Source organism: Lemur catta, chromosome 1, assembly GCF_020740605.2.
Source record: "Lemur catta isolate mLemCat1 chromosome 1, mLemCat1.pri, whole genome shotgun sequence".
Taxonomy (NCBI): domain Eukaryota; kingdom Metazoa; phylum Chordata; class Mammalia; order Primates; family Lemuridae; genus Lemur; species Lemur catta.
In genome coordinates, this window is record NC_059128.1 from 146,588,419 (window position 1) to 146,614,839 (window position 26,421).

The window sequence follows — 26,421 nt, forward strand, 5'->3', positions numbered from 1 at the left end:
TTCAGAGCAATCCAGAGGGCTAAAGCATATAATATAAACAATATACACCACTGATCACCTTAGACTGTTCCCTCAAAGTCTTCTTGAGGGCTAGTTTTAAAAAGCAATCTTAAAGAAACTCAAAGACATAAGTAACAGAAAACAGGGACAATGGGAAATATGTCCTCATTAAAGATAAAGGGAGAGTGCTGAACTCCTAAAATAAAGATGTATATGCAGATGAGTGTCTCCAGGCTCACTCTTCAGACTTTCTGAGTTTTTCTGAGAAAGTGATAGCATCGATCAAATGCATGATTTGTCATAATTAAACTGGTCAGACATCTAGGCTTTGCTCATATCTTTATGCAACAAGAAGCAGTGTCTCTCCTTCCTCCCAAAGTTGACTTCTTTCAGTCCTTATATGAAGTTTCTTCCAAGTGCTCACTGTAACCCTCACCTAAGTGTTGTCTCTCCCCTTAGGAGGCAGCGCCACCCAGTTCAGGGGCAACGGTGTGTCTGTTACAAAGGGGAGGATAATACAGCCTCATCACATGTGCCTGCTCTGCCCCTCCTTAAGCGCTGGAACTTTTTCCCCCATTTTGTTTGTCTTCTTTCTCTACACTGCCTAATACAGCACCACACAAAAGTTCATATTGACACCACCGAAAACACAGTCATGAAAACAAAAAAGCCACTACTGAGATCAACGTATTTGATGGAGAAAAACATAAGTATTCAAGAAATAATTCTGACTGTCCTCAGACTCACTGTACTAAGATGCACTTGAAATATACAATAAATGAATTCATATTTTGGGGGTAGTAACAATGTGTTGGAATCTCTCCTCACCAGAATTAAATCTCCATAAGCCTATTTAAATGGCAGATGCAAGACAGTAACAACGGAACTACCTGAGAAGGGGTGTGGACGAACTGCAGGAGAAAGGTCCACATTTAGGATCTCACTCACTGCAGGAAGGATGGCAGAACTGTGTCATCTGATGCCTCCTTTCCTGGGAGACAAGGTCAGCAGCCAGAGTGGCAAAAGGAGCTATATGGCTTCAGAACGGGACTTCCTTGGGCTGAACAAATGTATAGCATATGAAAGCAAATGTGTAAAAGAATGTCTCTAAGCCTTTATTTCTAAGCCATCAAAAGTTTGGCTTGTAATGGGGCCATGCTTTAAATGCAACCATTCTAAAGAAATGCTCCTGTTAAGGAGTGTCAGCACCAGACTCTCACGTCCCCTGGACGGAGGACCCTCAGCCCAGTGTATCTGCCAACTGCTGCGTAGCACAGAGCAGGAACACCATGGATACCAGTTTGCTGAGAGGAGAAATGGATCCATTCCTGGGAGGAAAACATTTTTGGGAACCTGGAGCAGAATCTGTGTTTTGTCCAGAGCTTGGTCAGAAGGCTATTTCCTACTTAAACCTTTTGAATTGCTGTGCTTCTGTACTGGGCAGCACTCCAGCTCTGGGGCCATCTGTGGAGATGCTGATTGGACCCCAGATGCCCTGCTTAGAAAGCAACCTAAAGTGAGCATGTGGTTGGTCATTTGAAGGAGAGAGTCTGCAGTTTAAAGCTGGCTGCCACCACCATTCAGTGTTAGCATTGCAATCACATGACCACTCTCTACCTCAACGGCCAGCATGGCATGATGATGTCACCCCTCCCTAACCTAAGCCTGATTTTATGGAACCTTCTCTCTGTCTCTCTTTTTTCTTTTTAAACAAAACATTCTTGCTTGAAAGGGAAGTTAAGGAGTTAGTTGCATTTAAGACTAAAAGCATTTTCAGGTGAATGTCTTTTACCTGACAGACTCCACTCCTTCGGTGCTCCCTGCACAAACCTGCCAACCAGAGTCTTCAATCCTAAGAAGCCGGAGTTAAGCAGAAGGGTTGTTTCCTTTTTGTAATTTCCTGCATCTTAAAATGTTTAATACAATTTAGTGATCTTATAAAAATGAAAGCTGGCATAAGTTCTATAAGTTATTAGAACCTGCTAGCATTACTTGTTTCTGAAGAAAGGGGCAAAAGCAGATTCCCAAATCATTCTAAATGAAGGAACTGCCAGAAACTATTGATGATATTTGGAAGGCAAACAGTCAGTCTGAACCTAGGTTATGAAAGATGCTGGTGTGTGGTCCCAAGGCTAAATGGTCCCATGACTCCTGAAGGAAAAGAGTTAAGTGGTATTCAAGAATTTTCTGAAGATGCCTAATGATGAAGTTGAAGATTTGGGAGCTTTTATTCACAGATTCTGTATTACCTACGCTAAGGCCTGGAAGGGGTTATTACCTTTGTACATGGCTGGCATGAACAGACAAAATAATCTTAAAGTGCCCTTTTCAGACACTTCAATAGAAGATTGAAGTGCTGGCGGACCCAATGCAAACTGACATTGCAGGGAGGAAAATGTGAAGCTAACACACCCACTTTGATGTCTCTAATGTGCAACCACTTAAAAGTCAAATGTGACGTAGCTTCCCTACAACAAAGTAGAACAACCTGATCCCTGGAATGGGGGCTGAAAATATGCTATTACACAAAAGAATAGAAACACAAGAAAGTCTGGTTTGTTAAAAGTTTTGCAAGAGTGTACACTCAAGCTACAGATGTGGAAATTGGCAGGCTGAAATTATCCAGCAAAGAATTAAATTTATGATTTGATATATTATGGAAATGAAATATCTGTCAATCTTATATAATACGTAATACTCAGCTTTTGAGCTGTGGGCTTATTTGTGAAACCTTCAAGATTTTAAACGTAGATAAGAAAGGAGAAGTCAGTAGTTGCATTCATAATGTATATCAAAACACTTTCAGAAGTGAAATTTTTTTGTTGGATACAATGTCTTTCATAAAAACTCCAAGGCCTAAACATAGGGAAAAAAATTACACAGTGGGAAAAATCACAGGCTCTCTTTACTCATAATGATACTTAGGAAGGAAAGGAGGAAGGAAGGAAGGGAGGGAGGGAAGGAGGGAGGCAGGGAAGGAGGCCCAACTGTCAAAAACTCTCCTACAAAATTAATGTGTGAAAGTAGAATGTGGAATATTTGGAGGAATTTATGAGGCAGGCTGCAACAAAATTTAATTTTCACAAATAGATTTAAAACTAAGAAAACAAAGAGAGTCATTCATTCCTTATTACTAGCAACTAGCAGACAGAGCATTGTCTATAATTACAGATAAATAGTATGTTAGAAATAGCATTTCCATGTATTTGTTAAAGCATGGTATATAGGAAAATGTGTCCTACACTTCAAATGATTACACATTTTCACTAAAAAAAAGAAGAAGATATGAAGAAAGTAAAGAACACAATAGGATCCTGTTGGTTCCCAAAAGTCATCAACATGATGACAAGAGAGTAATCTGAATCTAAAAGTACCAAAGAATTCTAAGCACATTTACATAAATGACTATTTTTTGCCTCACCAGGCATTATTATTAGTATTCTAATTTTAAATAGTCACGTGTGTCTGTGTAATCTGCATAATTTGAATCTTGGCTATTTACAAATGGTAGACCCCAGGTATTTGAAATCCTGTGTGGTCTAAAACTATCCTCACAGCCTGGTAGGTTCTGTTTTTAATTCTGGGAGCACTGACTCCCTGCTGATAACTCTGTGGCCTGATCATTCCTATGGGGCTTGGGCATGCCCGCAGATGCCAATTCCAAGTCTGGCCATGACTGCTCTAAACTCCAGTGACCCCAGCAAGAGCAAGGGGAGGATGGCATGCCAGCCAGCACAACACACCAGCTCTTTGCTCCACTGAAGATCCCCTGGGCTCACCAGAGTGCTGAACTTAAGGCGACTCTGCAAAACTGAAAACAAATGCTGTCCATCCAAATACTAAAAATGCTGATTTTCAGGCTCTTATTTTTTATTTTATGAATAGATATATGCTTCCACAAAAAATGCACGCTTCTATATTTACAACTACTCTTCCCGTAAAATGGACAAAAACAAAGTCAGAAATGATACCTTACAAAGTAACAAAACGGTTCTGAAAAAGAAACATTGTCAATCTTCTGAGAAGGAAATTTGTGTTCTTGATGAGTTCCTTTTTTTTTCTTTTTCTTTCCTTTTTTCTTAAGGAAGAAAGTGCTGGAGGTGATGTTCAAGTGTCAAAGACTCTATACACTGTCGTCAAAATGTCTGCTCCATTGCTGACTTCCAAAGTGCATTATTTTGGAGTGATGCTGTACCAAGACTATTGCAAAATTTCATTATGAATTAAGTTGTCATGCATTATAATCCCCTTTCAAACTAGATTACATTTTCCTTTAATTAGCTAGAAGGACTCTTACATGCCTTTTTCTCTTCTTTTAATCCAGCACCTCTGCAAAATGCATTAAGAAGTGAGCAAAGCTACCAATGGAGCCCAGATTTTAAGGGTCACTGCAAAAAGAGCTGCTGATTCTTGAAGAAGAATTCGTAAGTTATTTATCCTTCTCTCACATAAATTATATAAAAACAAGGAATATCCTCATTTTGATTGTACCAAAACACCCAGTAGAGTGCCTGGCATTCAGTAATTACTTGATGAATTACCTATTTAATGAATGAATAAAGAAATTTAACCAGTCATGAGAGTATGGCACCTAATCATAATGCAAAACCACCATGGTCTCAATCTCAGACTAACAATTAGTTACCCATTATCATTATCACTCCCAGAAATCATGCTGGTTAAGAAAACTAGTTTTACTACAGTGCAAGTAGATGTTTTACACAAAAATAAAATTAAATGCTAATATACATAGGGTAAAATTTAAAACAATTTTAATATGTCTATTGGATACTCACTCTGCCTGACATTATTTTGATTAAAGAACATGGGATAAAAGGATTAACCCTTAAATAGTCACATTTTAGAGCGGAGGAAGCTGAGCTACAGACACATTAAGTGTCACATCCAAGATTTCACTCTAGAAAGGGGTGGGGCAGAGGTCAAATTCTGGCAGACTGGTTCCAGGACTTCAATTTTATCCATACGCTTTTGAAATGAGTGAGGCTAACAGTCTCCGCATGCCAGTAATAAATAATAAAGGCATGCCAGGGTGATGCCAGCAGCGATGCAGGTGGCCAGTCGAGGGCATATGCCTATTCTAGTCTATCCAGATCTTCTCAAATAAGCCTGTTTTATATTCAGAAAAAGTAAGCATAAAGATTGTGAAGGGACTAAAAAATAATGAATGAATTCAGATGCCTATTTGCAGTGTTAATCACACTGTGAAGCATGTTTGTGGTTGCAATGTAATTATCCATCTAATCAGAAAATAGGAAAGTAAAGACAATGAAAAGAATTGTTAATAAAACTAAAATTAAAGAATAAGTACATCTAATCAGCTGTGCAATAAAAGGAATTTAGTCTATGAAAAGGCACATTTTAAATAAATGTCAGAGACAAAACTGAGAAAAACCACACACAACCGAATAATTTAATAGAATTTTAAAAAAACTATTTTAATAATGCCAAAAGAATCTCAAGACTAATTAAATAAACATTTAAATTATCATAAAATATGTTTTGTGCTTCAAATAAATATCAAAATCAAAACAACTCGAATTCATTAAAAACAAAGTCAAGAATAATTCTAAGTATGCCTGGGCTGAAATGTCTTAAGAATTCAAGGATATTTTTTGTGTTGAGCCATTGACTGGAAAATTTTGTGTTAAACTTACTTCCCTCTATAAAAAGACAATAAAAAATTTCAGGAAAAATTAAGAGGAGACCCTGTAACTTCCTGAAAAGAAACCAGATTCCCTTCTGCTTAGTAGGTTTAGATTCAGTGAAGGTTACATAGGGGACATCTGTAGTCATTTGCAGCATTCTTCGTATACACTGTCTATTGATCCCCATTACTGAGCAGCCCCTAAATAGATTGGTCACTTTGAATCAGCTCCTGCCTGCAGCCACTGTTCCTTGAGGGGAAAGGTTGGAGTTGAGGGTCTGAGGAGGTGGGCAAAGACCAGCCGAGCGATTGCACAATGAGCAATGACCTGACTACTTTAGAAACCACAACAACACACACATCCTATCGTTTTTCCTTTTAAAACCATTAATGAACAGGATAAATGTTATCCTACATACACTTATTAAGTACCTTGGTGGGAACAAACATTACAAAGATGAATAGAATACAGCCCTGCCCTCCAGGAGATCTGAGGAGGAAGTTGTATTAATTCTTTAAAAAATTGAGTGGGGTTCATTAAGTAGCTCTTCATCAGCAGGAGTGCTTTGGAATAGGAGGATGGGTTCATGAACTCATGCGATATTTAACTAGAGAATTTTTTTCTTGTTTCTCAAACATAGGAAATGACTAAATCCATAATGCTTTATATAATCTTTTGCCTCCAAATGGATCTGTTTATATTATGTAAAACAACTCTATGGTAAGTCATTTTAAAAGACTATCCACTAAAGCAATGTAGAAATAGATACGTAAGAGTGTGTGTGCGTGTGTGTGTGTGTGTGTGTGTGTGATCTAAGTATACATTTTGATTCTGTAGTGTGTCCATGTATAGCTTTTTGCTCAGAACTTTTCATTTCTTCATTTTTTTTACTTCAAAAAACAAGCTCTCATAATTTGATCTGAGAGGTTTATTTTTTTATCACATTTTTTTTAAAAAAGCTGAGCCCCAGGGCAAATGTATTGTCCAGAATCACATATCTATATAAGTAAAAGCCACACAAAAATTAGGACTCAGTTCTTACTGCTAGTCCAGTATTCTTTCTAAGCAGTTTTTGTGCATATGTACAAAAATACAAATATAAAACAAAATATGCTTATACTAATTCATACATTCTGAGTTAGGATGGTGCCCTCAGATTTATCTTTTACAATAATTCCTTTAGGATCTACATGTTCATCAGTCCCCAAAGGAGTGAAAGGTCTTTTTTTTTTTTTCAGTGACCCAAATTTTTTCATGTAATTTGAATGTTGGAGAAATATTACTTAAAATAGCCCACACACACACACACACACACACACACACACACACACACACAATAGCAGGTGGGTTAAGTCACTCAGAATGTGCAAGTGACACTCCTTGGAAGCCCCTCCCCAAATGCCAGATCAGGTCACATAGCAGCCTGGAGTTGGTTCCAGCTCAGAGAACAGAGTAGCAGCTGCTGGGAGTTGGCTGCAGCTCAAGTCTCAGCTGTATTCTTGGCCTTCTGCCTCCTCCAGGCACTTACTAGGGGCGTGTGACCAAGGAAACAGCTGAGCCCCCATCTCAAAGAGGAACCGCAACTGCTGCAACCCCCCCACCACCTGCACAGGAGCCAAACAACTAACAAATTCCTGCTCAATTCAAAGGGGTAACATGGACTGCTGATTCACTCCTGGGAGGACCAGGGCTCTTCACGCCGGGGACAGAGCCCAGCAAAGGCATTGCCTAACAGGGCTGGGACGTCATGATGAATGCTTTGACAGAGCCACTTGGGGGTTTGAACTTGTGGGGAATCAGAAATGGTAGAACAGAGGTTACCAGACGCTGGGGAGATGGGTGTGTGTGTGTTGGGGAGAGAGGTTTGTGAACAGGTACCTAGTTACAGTTAGTGGGGCATTCTACTGCACAGTCAGGTGACTATAGTTAACCACAATGTAGCGTATATTTCAAAACAGGTAGAATAAAAGGTTTCGAATATTCTCACCACAAAGAAACAATAAGTGTTTGAGATGATGGATATACCAATTACCCTGGATATACCATTACACAGTGTACACTAATATCAAAACATCACACCGTACCCCATAAATATGTGACATTATTGTGTCAATTAAAAACAAAATCAAACTTAAAAAATAAATAATTTAGATATTCAAGTTCTAGGGGTCTAGTAAGATTCCAAATATTGCTTTAAATATTCTCTGCAGAATTTTTTAAAGATCCTCCTTTCCTAAACAGAAATTTTGATTTTGGTTTTATATTGGGCTGAAAAATTGCCAAGAGCACAGAAGGCTAGACAAAGCACTTCCATGTGCATTAATTTCCAGGAGGCCCCTCAGTTACACAACATAGTTACAAAAATGAAGCAAACATGTTAAATGTACTGTACCTTTCTTGGCCTGTGACACAGGGCATGGCCTTCTTGGGTGCCATGGAACATTAAGACAGCCTCAGGTGTCAGCACACATTCCAGGTTCAAATCCAGTTCCCACGGCCCAGCTGCTGAGCCGGGGCAGTGGAAATGTGAGTGGATGGCCATGCACTACTCCAAAGGACCGTTGGGGTAGGCATGCCACTTCCCAGAACCAAGGCTCTGACAGCTTCAACTGCACTCACGTCAGCGCTATTAAGAGACATTCCTGACTTCAAACATTGTGAAATCTCACCCCGCTCTGAGGGCACATCAGTCCAGATCTGTCTGATCAACACAGGAGGCTGTGCTTTATGCTATTAAAAAATTCCTCTGGAGCAACAAGGGCAAAATGTGGATGCTCCATGATGTGTACATGGGGATTTGTTACACAATTATCTGTGTCTGTGCACATTTTTTAAATTTCCATAATAAAAGTTCAACATATACCAATTTCTCTGAGATTAAATCACTGTCACATGCAAATCCTATGCACCCAAACTGGGCTTCAGTCCAAGTGGGAGACACTGTGATTTGGAGGTGATTGATTATTATTTCCAGGGAGAATGTGAGAGGTTTGAAAACCTCCCATAGATCACACCTTCTTTGAAAAGCTGACCCACGTCTAGTAAAGGCTTTATTTCCTAGCAGCAATGCACCATTTTTATTCAAGTCTGGGGTAGGCACTGATATACATTTGCTCTAGAGTATCAAGGAATTTCTGTTGTTAATTTTTTACCTTTCTGGTAGACCTCAGGTGGTGGACACAATTCTCCCTTCAAGAACTTGTTGCCTCTTGAAGGATTTTCTCAGCTGCAGATTGCTGAGTCACCACAGGCCACACTCTTTCCTGGGGTAGTCCACATCCAGTAACCCCACAACTGATCAAGGGGGGACTGTATGGCCTGGCATCTCAGTCCTTTCTGGGACGCTCTGAAGGCCATTCCGGCTGCAGAGCTTCCTGCAGGGTTAGCTGGAGCTGTCCCCATCCTCTGGCCTGAACTGTAGCTCTCCTTCTCCCTCTGCCCACTCCTCCCCTACTCCCTGGTGTTTACCTCCTTGGATGTTTACCAGACTCTTCTTGGCAAACATCCTGCACACTAAACTCTATGTCGGAGTCTGCCTCCCAAAAGCCCACCTGCAACACTGCAGAACGTCTCTTTGGAAGGTTGAAAACACTTTGTGGAGATAATAAGACGAAGGTTAAGAACCACTGCTTGGCTTTAAACCATTGTTAGCAACTCTAAATCACCTCCTTTTATCCCTGACACCTCATCACTGCTCCAAATCTTGCAATATGTAGAAAGGTATTAAAACTTGTACACACAACAGGCACTTGTATGCCAACTGATACTTCTGAGTTGGTTTATATGGGACCACATATTTAATTCTTAAAAAAAAAAAATACTATGATTCTCCCCAAAGTTGTAAATTCTTATTTACACATGAAATCTGATCTTGTTTTTACCTCTAACAATCAGACACCACCATAATGCTATATAATTCCCTAACTTCAAACCTACTTGTGGGCACCTTCGAAAGTTACATTCCAAATTTAATTTCAAAACCACCGGCTGCTAACACCAGGCCTGACACATAATCTATATTCAAGATATTATGATAACATATTAGTCAGTGCCTATAAAATATCAATAAGTTTATATAAATTATCTCATTTATTCCTTCACAACCACGAATAGTTAGCTTCCATTAATACACATGGGACAACTGACAATCAGTAAGACTAAGATACTTGCCCAAGGTCACACAAGTTAAAAGCCACCAATTGTGCCTCACTTTCTTTCCAGGAAATATGTATTATTTAATTGGCTACCTAAAGCACTCTTTTTAGGGACGAGGCAGGACATAAAAATGTCAATTAGAATTGAATACTACTGATTTTTTGAATTTTATAGCTGATCACAGGAGATTTATAAGTGTTCTGATTTCTCTGTGCTGAATTTATTTTCAAGTTTCAATACTCCATGCACAGCATGTACCTTAGCAGTTCAAAGATTCTAATAAAAGAACTGCCTAAACAATTATAATAGCAGCTAACACATCACGTTCCTGTGTGCTGAGCAGTATTCCATGAACTTTACTGGTAAGGACTCACAGAGTTACTTTATCTCTTTCCCTCTTTTTGTCCCATTGTTCACCATTTCTCCCTTGGATGTCCCTGGGATAGGTGAAGTTTTAGCAGCAAGAACCATCATTCCCATGGGCACAGCTCACGAGCTGATTTTCATACTATGAAAATGAATCAATAAGAGAATATTAAATTGTATTCAGTATCTTATGTTTTGCAAGGCTGAGATTTGTATTTAAATTGGTCAAAATAAATGAAACACTTAGTCTCTTAGAGGACTCAGTTTTAATTGTACAGATAATCCATGTGTATGTGGCCATGTGTATAATCAGGCCTTGTTAATGCCAGTGGAGTAGACAGACAATTATCTACCCAGCTCCTCCTAGGTGCAAGGCATTCTGCTAAAAATTGTGCGAGGTTCAAAGACAGGCATAGTCCATGCAGCACTTGCCTTCAAGAAATTTACAATCTGCTAAAAACAAGGAGTTATTCAACTTAGATTTCCAAGTACTTATTTTCTCTGTTTCTCTGTATGTTAAACAGTGAATTAATTCCAAAAAGAATCCTTATTGAGTAGTTCATTGATTTTCAAGAGAAAGTTAATTTCGACTAATTCATGATTCGAAAAAAAAAAATTCTCATCCAATAAGATGAAGAGAGTAACATCCCACAAGTAAGAATGGAAACATTTGCTTAAAATATTTAGTCAAAAGTTAGTAATTCTCCTTTAGAGTATGATAATTGCCCACAAAGAAGTGAACTTTGAGAATAAATTTAGTCGTCATCTTAACCTGTAGTTACACACACTGAAGAGTTAAAGCAACCTTTCTCCTTCTTTCCCTGAGAGTTCAAGTATGGTTTTCCTTGTCCAGCCCCTTCTCCAGGGATGGCACAGCAGAGATTTGGAGGGCACAGGCTACAGCTAATATCAAAGATGGTTTGAAGGGGCAAAGGAGGGAGGTGAAAGTGAGATGCACGTTTAGGCTGTGTAGATGCGGTGGGGGGAGAGCAGAGTCAGAGTTCAGGCGGCTCACATCTGGAAGGACGGGACCAGAGTCAGAAGCCGACGTCAAGAGCAAACACAGAGAGATGCAGGAGAGCAAGAGGTCCTCAGGTGGCCAGGCTGACCGACTATAGACAGCCTCTTGCTCTTTATTCAGATGTGTGAATAGACCAGCCCCTTGTGTTCCCCTGGAGGAAATGAAAAGAACCACCTAAGTGGGAATATTTAAAAGTATTTTCAGTAATGTAGAAGTGATACCTTACAATTATTTATTAAATCACCTCTTGCATTGCCCTTGGTCAAAAGGGAAAGAAAGTCAAGGTCCACAAGCTGAGAATCCCTGAGAAGGACGCCAGGAAGGCTTGTCAGGAGTAAAGCATTGATCTCATCTTTGGCGACGCATCTCATGCCCTCCCTGTGCCAGCAGATGGTGCAATGCACACCTGTGACACTTATCACGAAACAGTTCTCTGATGTTTCTATTACAAGAACTTACTTGAATCTTTACACACCAGGTGTCATCAGCGCCCACGTGTCTTTTCACTGAGCTGCTCGTGAACAGTATAGTGCTTTTGATATAAAGCAAGAAGCCCCTCCACCAGTTAGAACCACACCCCAGCCACCTCCATTCTCCAAAGGTTTCCTCCTTTTGAGAAAATCATCTTACAACACGTGAGGATCGCTGCTTGAAGCCTATATATTAACAAACAAAACGAGGTTCAGGAGTCACCTCTTCCCTAACAAATCCGCTACCTATCTCCCACACACTTCCCGTGGTCTGCTCCTTCTCTGTGTTCGCCTTCATGCCCCTATCAGGGTACACACCTGCACTTCACCACTTCTCCGAGGGTTTTTGAAATTATCTGGGAGTTGGCTGTAAGTTCCCCAAGGGCAGGAAATATGCTTTGTTTGTCTCTGGGACTTAGGGACCCACCAAGGGACCCCTGTTATGTCTGGAACATAGCAAGAAATTAATAAATGTTTCTAAAAACATAACTGTCTTCTTTGAATGTCTTCGTATTGTTTAAGAAATTGTTAAAATTGTTTTTTGTTTTTTTAACTGAGCGTGTATGCTGTGGTTATATGAAGAACAACTCAGATCAGCAAACACTTTCTAGGTATACACTACCTTATGCAAGAAGTCCCTTTTCTGGGACAATTGGATATAGTTTAATAATGACTTACACCCATGATTTCCAAAATAATTTATCTATGCATCAATAAATACTTATTGAGAGTCTAGACATCATTCTTATCTTCGAAGCATATTAATTGGCATTTGCTCAGTGGGAAGAACAATATATTTTGATCATTGTATTAAGATCACACATAGCTGAAAAGCAAAAAAAAAAAAAATAGTAATGCCAAGTGTGCCCCTTTCTGCAAAGACTGGGAGAGAAAATAGAATAACAAGTAAATTTATATGTAGATTAATGTATTTCAAAATTTAGGTGTGACCTGTTGGTAAATCATGAAGTCAAATCATTGGCTACAATCTGAGCTTTTATAGTGAAGTAAATAAAACACAGAATGGAGTGGAATAGATGTAGTGTAGTTAAATTGACTAGAACAGAATAGGTAAGAATTATCAGAGCACATTACTCATGGTAAGGCTATGTCTCATTTTGTAAAATTTCATCTCATATACGTGTGCAAGTGTTGGTAAGGTGTGTGTGTGTGTTCACATGCATGTGTGTGTGTGCTGAGACTTCATATAAAAAGTCTTAAAGTGGGTCTGTATCAAAAAAAGTTACTGGAATATATCACATCATATTTTCATATCCGTTTGAAGAAAAATTTGAAATATATGTAACTCATGTCTTGATTATTGAAGTCAGCAAGAGAAAATATGTGCTGTGACAGGGTTCCTGCTGTGAAATCCAAACATTATCTATGAGATTCAAAGACCTTATCATTTAAATATGAGGATTGATGCCGCTGATGAAGATAGAGCATCTTAGTTAAAACAAACAAATGATTATTTTGGACAACAGGGTAAACAAGACCCTAATTCATGAAGCTGCTAATTGCTCTTACCAGCTGCAGAAGATTGGCCTGTACTCCACCTCTCACTCCCCACACTGGGAGTAAAATCTTCACCCTTGCTCCTGAAATGCAGCACAGCACAAGTCCAGCCATACACATCAGAGCCTGGGATACAAACGGGTCAGTTTAGAAAAGACCCTGTCTACAAGGCAGCTACTGAAAGGTATCAAGTGCTTCATTTCATAGACATATATTTACCTCAATGGCTGTGCTGGAATTATAATCATATTGAAATTACTTTTTTTCCTAACAAGACTTACTGATACGTCACAGGAGAAAAACCTTGGAAACAGTCTCTGTAGCTAAGGGAAATTCATACTGCGTATCATTTTTTAAAAGCAAATCACAAAGTAAGTACCTTGATAATGATAATCACAAATTCTCGTAGTTGTTCATATTTAATTCAACTTAAACACAGATACATTAGCCCATACTAAAAAAATAATAACTACGATGTTGTGTTTTCATTTATCATTTTATGTGCCAAATGCCAAAAGGAACACTTTATAGATAGTTTTTTAATCCTCACTACAACTAATCATTCAAAGATATGAAAGAAAGGAAGATGGAGCAGGAGAAAGAGAGGGACAGAGAGGTTCAGAAAGGATAAGTCCTTGCCCAAGGTCAAATGGCAATAAAATTGTTCAAACACAGATCTCAAAAACTCATAACGTGTTCATTGCCTTCCATCACAGTGCTTCATAATTCCTTCACCAAAAAGCAAACGCAACACCCACAAATACAATCATGGGTACTTATCAAAGAAAGATGCCAAACCACATAATACCTACATATTTTATCCTAAGAGAGTTATTCCTTACCAGAAGCAGGCACCTATTTTTCATCAGTGAAGTTGCCTCAGGTGTCCCACTGAAATACAGCAATGCATACTCAATACTTGGTTCTACAGTAATCTTAAAACTGAGAAGCAAATGAGCTACAGAAGCCCCTGTTACTGTAAAGTGGATGCATAGCCTCCGGGCCAAGGCCAGAATGTTGTCCTACCTGGGGGAAGAATTGCTTCCAAGCTTCACCAGAATGCTAGGATTCGGGTTTGAAGCTTACTTACAGGAGGAGAACAGACCCTAAGGTGGTGCAACCTCAATCCACATCTGTCTTTTAGGACTGAGCTGACTAAGACTATCTTTGGAAAAAAGAATTTCTATAGGAATACCACCAGAGTCCAACAAAAGAAGGAGCTGTTTTGCACTGAACCTAAGGAAAGCCTCTCTATTTCTAAGATCTGGACTGGATTTTTATTCCCCTCCCAGCCCCGTCTGTTCCGAAAGTTGAATGGGAAAAGGGTGCTTCTCTATATTCCTCAGCTAGTCCTTCTCTGCTCACTCAAAATGGCTGGAAAAGCAGGCTTGCCAGGCTAGTAGCAGGCTTCTCAGCTAAGCTTCCTCTTGACAGAGCTTCTCATTTAACCAGGCAGCACCCAGGTCTGACCGACATGAGAGCAGCTTCCTGGTTCTGCAAGGTGAATGCATCCACAGAGCAGAAAACATTTTACCGCTGAGCTTGCTGACATTTCAGCCTCGACAAGAGCACCACTGGGCTTCAGGTGTTACTAGGCATTTTGGCTGCCTCTCTCTTTGCCCGTGGCTGCAACTCTATCCACACTTGTGTCTACACTGGCAGATCCACGTATCAGATGGAATCCTATGTGAGTGACTAGGTTCAAAGACTAGACCTGAATGCCTTGCTCAGTTGGTGCAACAAGGTCAGCTCTGCACAAGGGTTTATGAATTATCTCAGGGCTGGTGGGCCATGTGTAAACTGAAATACAATATGAACAAATGTATCAGTCTGTTGTAAAAGAAGAAAACACAGACAAAACAAAACAAAACAAAAAACAGAGAAAATATTGTGTAGTGGTTTAACTGCTTGGACTCCAAAGCCAAACGTCCAGAGCTTAAAGCCTGAGTCCACCACCAACTCTGCGCAAGTCACTAAATGTCTCTGTGCTTCAGTTTCCTCATCTGAAAATGGAAACAGTGAGTCCCTGTCTCACATTTGGTTGGGGGGATTAAACATGTTAATATACATAAAACACTTAGAAGAGAATTTCACACATACTTAGCATTATAAATATATTAGTTATTGATTGTCTTTCACTGAGAGAATCACATATATCCATTCAACAGACGTTTATTGATATTCCCTGATTAGAGCTCTAGCTAGAATTAAACTGCCAACACTTTTGGAGCCCCAACTTCCAGGCACTTCTAGAGACCACAGTGTCTTTAAAAATTATAGCTACTTCAGAATGGTCTGGGCTTCCTTCAGAGGCCCTGAGGTAGCCATCACTAAGCTAGCTGAGCTGTAAGGGGATGGCAATTCCTGAGGGCCAGTGCATGTATTTGGGAGGTATCTGGATGAGAGTTCTAGGGTTGTCGGTCTTACACAGCTAGTCTAAGCTAGTCTAAAAGAACAAACCTGCCCCTGAATATCATTTTGAAAGCCAAAAAGATTACAGAAAAGGATTCTAAAATGAACAACAAATGAGGAAATAGGGGCGGGGTGCCATGGGCCACACAGGTTAGGATTTGATTATGTCAAGCATATTTTTTTAACGTTCAATATCTGCCTAGGATTCACGCCCAGAGCAAATGGAATTAGGACCATTTATGAAGAACCCTTCTCATGGACAACCTTGTTTTTTCCCTTTTGCTTGAAATAAAGCATCTTTTATTTATTTATATAAACTGATACTTTTACCTTATATAATTGTGTGAATCCAGTTACTCAATATAACTAAAAGTGGAATAATTCTGATTTTTAAATTTTAAAATTATGATATGGTACATTTGACTTACTGGCGGCTGTACAGTTTTATGAATGTTAACGCATGTATAAGTTTGTGTAACCACAACCACTATCAGGCTACAGAACAGCTCCATTGCCCCAAAAATCTTCCTTTTGTCATCACTTTATAGCTGTACCCTTCCCTTTGTCATATCCTCTGGCAATCACTAATCTGTTCTTTGCCACAATAGTTTAGTCATTTGGGGATGTTATATGAATGGGATGCAGTCTGCAGTGTTTGGAGATAGGCTTCTTCCACTCAGCATAATGCCCTTGAGCCCCAACCAAATTATTGTGTGTACCAGGATTTCATTCCTTTTCCTTGCTGAGTAGTATTTCATGGTCTGGATACATCGCAGTTTATCCATCCATCTGGTGAAGGACATTTGTGTTGTTTCCAGCTTGGGGAAATTATGAATAAAACTATTACAAATCTTTGTACACATTTTTGTGTTGACAGTTTTAACCTCTAATGCTCACCAATTTTTATTTAAAATTTTTTCTTGATCTTTAGAATACCCAATCTTGTTGATTAAGGATCATTATTATATCTCTATGGATTTCAGAATCCTACACTGGGGACTCTTAGTACACAATCTAGGGGAAAATTTGCATTCCCCTTTAATCGTCCCAAACAGAGGCTGCCTAACTCTTTCTGTCTAGTGGAATCTGTAACCCTCCTCTCCACTTTTAAGATGCTATGTTTTAAAAATAATTTTTAAATGAAAGTAAAATAAAATTTATTTTGAGATTAGTTTGTTTTGAAATTTTGCAGTATTCCTATAATTTTCAGATTATGAAATATCAACCATGCATATTCTACATATGAAAGTTTCCTGTCTCATTGACTCTTGTCTCTAATCCTATCCTTAATAGGACGTTGTTCATTAGCAGTGAAAAGCAGTGAATTCAGAAAGAAAATAAATAGAAAATGCTAGCCTGGGTCACCTCATCATTCATAGCAATAAAGATTACTCTTTCTATAATGTCTCAAACTTATATTGATATATAAATTTATACCTTAAGTAGGCTTAATATACAAATTACAAAGTCATATATGAGTATACACATACATATATATTTATCAAACAGTATGCATATGTATTTTATTTTGTTAGTCAGTTCTCTCTTCAGAAAAACATTTCTCAACAATAAAATTAAAGCTAATCTCCTGGTCCTGGGTAAATGCTTCTCCAAGTAAAGCTAACTAATACATGTGGTGAATTAGAAATGTGGTTGAGAAATTTGTAACAATATATTCTCTGTATATAAGGTAAAATATATTAATATCAAATAAATCCTTATATTTACCTATAAATAGTATTACTAAGATTTTCCATTTCTGCAAGTTAGACAAATGGGGAAAACAAAAGATTATTTTTGGTTGTTAGGTTACTTCAGGTCATGAAATTAGATTTAACGTCTAGTTAATAAAAATTAAGATATTTGAAAAATTTCTCTTTCAAATACTTTAACAAAGTCAATATCTTTGACAAATAATTAATAAACAGGTTTATTATATCTACTATGCTTAACTTTTATTTCAGGGTAGGGCTACAATTTCTGTTAACTTCACCACTTCCTTCATCTGAGAAACTGACTCCTTGAGGGTAAAAAGATAAAAAGGCCACCTTGATCCTGTACATCTGCCAAAAGCAACCGTCACTCTCTGCCTAACAAACACAGAAAGCACCGGCAAAGAATGAGTGTGTGTGTGTTCCAGGTGTTTGGTTTGCTTGGTAGAAAACAAGTTTAGGACAAACAATCTACAAAGAAAGCTTGCATTTTGCTTAAAAATGATCCAACAGCAAACTCGGAATCAGTAGAAGAATAATGATGTTCACTGATCACTACCCCGTGACTTCAACAAATGATACTCACAAGGCAACAGAAACCTTGGATTTCCATATTGATAAGAATTTTTGCCTAGAGAAACAAGGTAATTCAGAATGCAGAAGGAGCAAGCCAAGTAAAATAATTCCCACAGAGCAGAACAAATGGCACAAATGACCTAATCGATACAGAAATAAGTACAGACTTCTGCCAGAAATGGCCACATGGTAGCTTCCCTAACAAGTTCAGAAAAACACCACGTTCCTTTCATTTAGATTTTCTTTACCATTTATCAATACACTTTATCAGGAATGCCTAAGTGTTGGCTTTCTGTCAATTCAATACATTAGTAAGTCCACCAAGACTTAAAGTGAAATATATCAGCAGCTCCTGCTCTGTCTCAATGCTGTAAATTCCTTGGCTAACCTTGCAAACCATTTGATCCCTGCTTAAGCTCAAGGATGTAATCGATAAATGGTGAAACAAGTGATAACTCCTCATCCTTTCTGAAAACATCAAAACCAATCCATTTTCACAGCTTGGTCAAAACAATGAGGTAATGTTTTGTAGTGATTTTAGAAAAATTGATTTTCAAGGTTTCTTCTCTTGCTAGATCTGTTGGGCAAATCTCTGATTACACAAATGGCCTTCTGCTGGATATAGACACTGGTTTTATCTGCAAACTGAACAAGTTACAAGTCTCCCATAATTTTATTTGAAAGCACTTCCAGTTCTTAGGTCCCAAATTGTTCCTGCAAGTGTGCTAAGACTAAACTCTCTGCATTATCACTAGGCAAATGCAGAAGGAGGCCTTGTTAACTTTCTTTGTAAATCAGTACCAGAGCCACACTCTTTTACCCCAGCTGAGCTGCATTAGTAGATAACGAAATGCTGTATAGAATTTGCAGTAGAATTCTGAATCGCTCATGCATGCCCAAATCTTTTTTCCAAGGCTTCTTCTTCCCATCTAGGCTTCTAAAAGGTCAAACCCTGCTGTGTTTACAAGGAGCATCTTCTAGAAAGAATACCCTGGACTCTAGGTGTTCACAGATGGCCACTCCTCGCTGAACCATTAGCACATAAGTGTTAATGATATATAGTATGGCTGTGCTAAAAATGGACCCCAATTATGCATGAGTAGAATACCAAAGATAACTGCCACATCAGGAAAACATTCTCAAGACTGGGAGGGATTCTAAGGGGATGTTTTATATATGTGAGGCCTATGGAATCAAGAAAACATAGTGATAAGGACAAAAGAAACTCAAATATGAGCAACTGAAAAAAAAATAAATTCATAAAATAATAAGCACTGGGCTGAGCACTTTATATTTAATTCTTACAACAACCCCATTTTAGAAATGAGGCAACTGAGATTTAGAAAGCTTAAAAAACTTTCTAGTAAGTTACAAAGTTAGATCTAAGCCCAGGTCTGGGAGTCTAGATCCTCTTTTCTTAACTATCCTTGGTAAGAGCACTTTCTCATCATTTCACTCCTATTTTGTAGTATTAGTGATTATTTTCAAGGCTAAAGAAAAAGTGTAATTACGATTTATGAACAATGCAATAAAAAATGAATCCATGAATATCATACCAAAAATGTCATTGAATCATAGAAACTGTAAACTGGAAAAGATCTGAGAAATCACCTGGTATAATTTTGTTGCTTTATAGTTAACTTCTAGAAGTAGGTTCTTTCTCTGTATTTCAGATCAAAGTATTTGAACATGAACCAGGTCAGAGGCAATATATCCAGAAACCTCTCTGTCTCCAAATAGCTAAATCTTTTTTTCTGCCAATGAAAAAACTGCATCCAATTTTTAAAAATCATCCTTCAGTTGACCTACAGATCAAACCTTTTACTCTTCTGTGATTTCCCTGCAGAACCATGTATAATCCTATCTCCCTCTAATCATAGGGGCTATTTTTTTTAATCCATGGAATCTCATAGCAAACTCAAAGAATAACTTGCCTTTAGAAAAACCTAATTTTTAATTCTAAATAGACAGTCTGGTTCATACATATATTTTTTTCTCTGATATGATAAAGTACCTTGAATTTTGGTTCTAGTTTCTAATCCCAAAACAGTTTGAATAAATTGCTTACAGCCCTATTAAGTAATGTGGTAAATGTATGATTTTATAGAATCAAAAAAAAGAGATTATGACTGGCTTATACCAATTGCATGTACATTTGTCTTAGTTGATCTTGTTTCTCTTGTTAGAGAGCTGCCCAACTGATGATTTTATTTTGTAGGCTATTACCATCAAAAGAACTTTTCCCCCAAGACTTATCAGTGATGCTCAGTCCTCTAGAAATAATATTGTTTCTACCCTCAAGGTATACTCCCTATCGACTTTCTCAATTAAGTTTATTGATAAAGAAAGATTTTTTCTAATTTGTCAAAATTAATTAATATTGCTTTATTGTCCAGGATACTGTCTACTTATCATTTTGAATTTATGTTAAACTCTCAACTATTCAACTCATTATTCAAAAAAGTTAAAATGCATTCATCTCACCCAAATGCCTATAAAATCCTACACAGCAAGGTTTCCCACGTATTTAGCCTGAGACCCGACATAAGGGAAAATGTCAATAAATATTTGAAAAACAAGAATGAATAAATGAATGAATGATAGTGATATCTGATGCAAGGACAAGCCTTGACAACTAGCACACAAGAACTCAGCTGACTGCTCAACTCAGCTTGCATGGAAGTTCCCTTATTTTGATACAATGTTTTTCCCAATATATTTTGCTGGCTTCCCAATGAGAACACCAGCTGTGTCAGAATCTATTGCTTTACACATGTTCCTAAAGCCTGCCACAGTATCAGAAAAGAAAACTAATGCATTTGTCATCTAAGTTAAGGTAACAAGTTTTTTGTTATTATTATTATTATTTTTTTTTTTTTGGAAGTGGATGGGTTAGTAGAAGTTCATTCAATCAACACTACACTTAGCATTTCTTAAAATGGCAGGAGCCAAATTAAGAAAGTAACTCATTTCAATCTTAATCAGCTGCATCCCTTCCTTTCAAAAAGATTATTTTTATAGATAGGGGTAAAAAATTAATCCAGTTCTCAAAGGTCCAGAGTAGATTTAATGGTTTATCATTTAACCCAAGTTAATCCTATCATCTTTCCCACGTAGCAGTAAGAGAAGAGTGACTTTCCTATAGCTCGGTGAGAGCTGATCTGCTTAAGGCAGGAAGGGGGTCTGAGAGTCCCCAGTTTGTTAGTGTGCTCTTCTCCCTTTCTCCCTCACCCCTGCTCTCTAATCCAGTACTGTCTACTGGCTCAACTCTTTAGAAGAATGAATTCTTTCCCCACACACGTGGTCGTCTTCATCACAGTTAATCCCTCCAAAGGCTCATATCCAGTAAAGGTGAGTTGTCTCTAGCTCTGTGTACCAATAATTTGGAAATTGTTTTGTAAACTTGCCTTTGCCTCATCCACTATCCCAAGACCATATTAACTGAGTGTTAACTGTCATTCTCTACCACACAGATGGAATGGTGAGATATGTACTCAGTTTAAGCAAACTGAAGTTTTAGGGGCCTTGTTCCCATAGAATCCCTAGTTCTTATCTGAGATCTGAATAAGAAACTTCTTGGTAAGACCCAAAATAATCTCTGTGCAGTTACAATTCTATGTATAAGGGAATATTTTTGTTATCTTTCAGAAGAATGAATGTCAAATCCATTTAAACTGAAACTTCAGGAAAAAATATAATTAAAACTTTATATTTGTTATAGTTTTTATAAAAATTATATTTTTATAATTTTAAATCCTGAGTATTAGATGCCATCAACAACAGAAAGGTTAATTTTTAATTTAACAAACTTTGATTAAGTATCTTCCACCTGCAAGTACTATACTAGCCAAGAACTGCTAAGGACAATAAAAAAATATTGGAAAGTAGGATTTAGGGCTAAATAACTTTTTTGCTTAATATGACTTGGTTAAATGACTTTGGTGTTTAAGCTCAAGCTCGTTGATTCTAGCTCTCTCTATATATATTTATATGTATATATGAAGAAAATGTGTCCACCCTTTCCTTATATTTTGTTTTTCAACAAATATTAGAAGAGCAGAGTTGTATTAATGTATTCTCAGACACTTTCTGAGAAGTTTCATTGGTAACTTTCTGATTATGCTATCCCCCAGATGCATGGCTGATATACAAACTATAATTGAAAATAAAATGCAATTATCTAATGCATTTACTGCTTTATATGGCTCAGCTTCTCCTGCACTGAATACTATTGTGGTTCTCAATGTCTTGATAGGGGAACCAACCGCAGTGATCTAGTACCTCTTGTATTATCCTGGATGGAGTGGGTGCCCATTCTACTAAGTGAAGTATCACAAGAATGGAAAAACAAGCACCACATGTACTCACCATCAAATTGGTACTAACTGATAAACACTTAAGTGCACATATGGTAGTAACATTCATTGGGTGTCAGACAGCTGGGAGGGGGAGGAGCGGATGGGTATAGTCACACCTAATGGGTGCGGTGCGCACCATCTGGGGGATGGACACGCTTGAAGTTCTGATTCTGGTGGGGCAAAGGCAAGATATGTAACCTAAATATTTGTACCCCTGTAATATGCTGAAATAAAAAAATCCAATTATGAGAGAAGTGTTTCCCTCTTCTGGCCATATTCACACAAGCACAGAGCTGACTCACTTCAGCAACATTAAGTGAAGATGCTTTAGGATCAGAGATCAGATCAGTCACCCTGTCCAAACAGCTCACTCAGCACTTGGAAACAAGAAGCGAAAGCTGTCTGTGGGAGTGCCAGGGAGCCCCTCACCAAGCACAAAGCTCCACTTGCTCTGTCTAGCGTAGAGAAACGTTTCTCTCTCCCATGCCACCTCAAGTCTGCTGTTTACTGGCTCCCACACACTAGTGAAGGATTTAAGATTATTCCTTCTTGGATCCATTCCAACCTCTTCTTATTCAATGATTTGGTTCTTTAGCAACCCATTTTAGTAGAAATTACACAACTAAAATGTCCTGGAGAAATAACACCTATATGTTCATTTTTTAGACAACTCTGAATTAGGCCATTCTTTCCCTTAGAGACTGACAGAAGCTAAAGGTCTTGCTAAACACCATGATCCTTATACAATGAGCACCCCTGAGATTAGTTACTACCTTGGTTTGGCCTTTGATATTTCATAGCACAGACAGAGTCAAGATAATCACAAATTTAACCATCAAAATTTCTTATGGGGTAGCAATGGAAGAGAGCGGTATGCTGAATTACTAAAAAAAAAAAAAAAAAGATTTGTTTTCCTTAAGGGAGGTGTGTCTCGTTTATGCGATGAGATTCAAATTCTCTGAATTTTTTATGTAAAAGAAAGGTGGTTTCTTTTTAGTGCCAGGTGCTTTGTTTCTTCATTAATCCTGCAACACAGGTCTTATTATCACTTCATAAATGAGAAAATTGAAGCAGTGAGGAATTAAATTGCTAAAGTCACACAACTAGTAAGTTGTTCATATTGGACTCTTGTTAATTACACAATTTTTACCTGTACAAATGATGAAGCATAGAGAGGTTTAGAGTCTTGGACTAGTAGAGTCACACTAGTAGTTATTTACTCAGACACAGAAGTCAAACACCAGTACCAAACATCAATTCAGGCAGTGAACTGCATATTTACGGAGGTAGTGAATTGTATATTTCTGAAGGTAAGTCTCAGAGATTTGAGATTCGGATACACCACATTGAGGCTTTATTTTTCTGGACCTTTCATTTTAATCCAAATTTTGTGCATTTTTCTAACCTTCAGAATCTCACAGAACCCCACGCAACTCCTCAATAAAGCCTTCCTTCATCACACAGAGCATAGTTAACCAGCTCCCTCTCAGATAAACTCTTAGCGTACCTTCGGTATACAACCTCTCTGTTACTTTAACCCAAATGCCAATTAGAAGCTCCACTGAATTCAAAACATCTCTATCTACAGTTTCCCACATCATATCCGACAAATAATGCAGACTTGACAATTACTTGTGGAATAAAATAATTTTCCTGTTGGAGGGGTATTTACATCTTTGTCCTAAAAGATGTATAAGGTTTTTATAATATATAAATTCTGTCACATTAATTATGTATACTCTCCCACATCTTGATGTCAAAAAAAACACCTCTGAATAGTCATCTATAGTTTTGGATGAAGATAGTAAGCACAATAATAATTAAAGATTAAGGCATAGAGTTGTTTGCGTACTTAACAAAGCTAAGAGTAAGCAGATAGCTGCAGTATATATGTGCAACATGATTACATGCTATCTTATCTTTCTAGAACACTGTTAATTGGAGAAAGATTTTAATGTTCACAAAGGAAATACATTGTCACCAAAGTTAAATTAGCATGGGAGTGAAAAAAATGACGACTCATTAATACCAGCTAGTTGTTTGCTGTGAAATTTTTGAATTTAGTGCAATGCTAGTTGTTTGATAATTTCGTAAAATTCTTATACCATCAGTATATCTAAGTAAGTTAAAAATAAACAAAATAGAAAAACAAAGCTATTTAAGAGTGTTAGCTTGATCATTCCCATAGGCCAGATAAAAGAAATAAGATCATAGATATGACTGCAGAACCCTAACAATTAATTAATTTGGCAGAATTCGATAACAATTTTAATACAATTATGTGCTACATTGGCTTAAGGAGCCGTAATTTGACTATAATCCTTAACTTCATTCTCTACAAAAAGAAAATAAAGTGCTATATTTTCAACCCAAAGGTTTTTTATACCCATTTAAAAAATTGTTTTAAAGCAACAATGAGCAGTTAAAGCTTGCAAATGCTGCAGAAATCCTGATTCTGTCAGATACTTACATAGGATCTACTTGTTTTCAATCCAACAGCTCTTTGATGATTAAATTTCATCAGATGCCAGCAACACTGGGATTTCCACTAAAGTTACATACACATTAACAAGCAAAATGCTAAGAAAAACATGTCAATGCAGAGTGTAGATATTTTCTTATCAATATATGTTAGAGCTTCATGTGAGGATTTTAGCTTGTGATTTTAGAAACATATAAAAAGCTGCAAAACCAATTTGTTAGCTTTTTATTTTCCCATTGAGTTTACAGGGAAATAAAAGTTTAACAATTATGAGGAGTCACTGAATTTCAGTGAGTTAACATTGCTCTTACTTCACCCTCTATTGACCAATGGGTTGATTTTTCTAGATCTATGTAACAGCAGTGAGATCACCTGAAAGCAACTTGAAATTTTGAACAATTAGATGATAGGTGGGCCTTCTGATTTACATGCTGAAGAATATTTTATTCAGACCTGTATGACCGACCATAAGACTTTTAGAAATTGATGTTCCGTTTTGTTCTTTAAAAATGTTGAAATATCTTATCTCATTTATTGGTGTTGTTTGTCAATTTCAACTAGATCAAAATATGTATGTAAACATGCATTAACTATTTGTCCTTTAACATATGATTCGATGTGCTAGAATGTTCTGAAGTGAGTATCGTATCATGACAATTTAAAGGAAATCTGCTAAGTATATGAAAACCATTTCTCTGGTTTCTGTTTCCCTAGAGATGGTTCTTTTACTTATCTCAAGTGTTTAATTTATAATAAAGAAGTAACCAAAAATAACACAAATGTAAAAGAATGTTTATCCATTATTAAGAATTCCAGCAATAAATTTGATTGTGGAGTCACTGAGTTCTTCCTTTGGGTGCCCTTCTCACAAGGAATTATTTCCTAGCTTGTGTAGGTATCAGGAAAAGATGACTGAGCTTATCTAGGTAGATAAGCTCTGTGAATCTGACTCAATGAAAAAGCTGCAGAAAAAAAGATTGTATATTACACTATGCAATTATGCATGGAAACATTACCCACAATATTCCAAATAAATCTCTTCAAAACTTGCTGAAATATTTTAAATAAAAAGTGATGTAACTGTCTTCCTATTAAAAATCTTGAATTCTTCCTTTAAATTAAAACCAAAGTTTATTCGCAATTATCTTAAAACCAATGTTAATATTTACACAAGTGATTTTATTAACAAAATCTTAATATTTTGTGCGTTATCCACAATGGATTTAAGAATTTTATCATTTTTGAATAGTGTCAAATGTGAAAATGTGGTAAAAAGCCCGTTTATAAAAGGGATAATTATTAGTGGACTCTCCCCTCCTTTACGTGGAGAAAATGAAATAATTTTCTGTTGCTAGATAAGGGGAACAATTATAAAGTATAGTATATTCCTTTAAAATGTTATTTGAATTTATGACTGAAAAAATCACGACTATATGCCTTGAGTGAGACAATTTTGGACTAATTCTTCAGCATTTTAATGTCGCAACTGCAATTTTATCCGAAGAGATATAACTTTATTACAAAACTTATAAAAATTCTTCTTAACCTGTCGCATTGATATATATATATATATATATATTAAGCATGAGTTATAAAAATTGCCAGAAGACATTTCTTTGGTTAGAGTGTGTAGAAGAATTTAAAATATTGATCTACTCTGACCATACACAGCAATTAACATTCTC

The 26,421-nt window shown here is 37.3% G+C and overlaps 1 protein-coding gene across 20 annotated transcripts in view; it reads right to left on the reverse strand.

The window, feature by feature from the left end:
• Positions 1 to 26,421, reverse strand: part of ARPP21 (cAMP regulated phosphoprotein 21) — a 149,594-nt gene that overhangs the window by 118,077 nt on the left and 5,096 nt on the right. The window contains exon 1 of one of the 20 annotated variants that reach the window (XM_045537085.1): positions 8,059 to 8,222. The exons of the other annotated variants lie outside the window; for them this stretch is intronic. The gene's annotated coding sequence lies outside the window, so the exon portion shown is untranslated. Of the gene's footprint in view, positions 1 to 8,058; positions 8,223 to 26,421 lie in introns of those variants that run through there. 20 annotated transcript variants of the gene reach the window in all.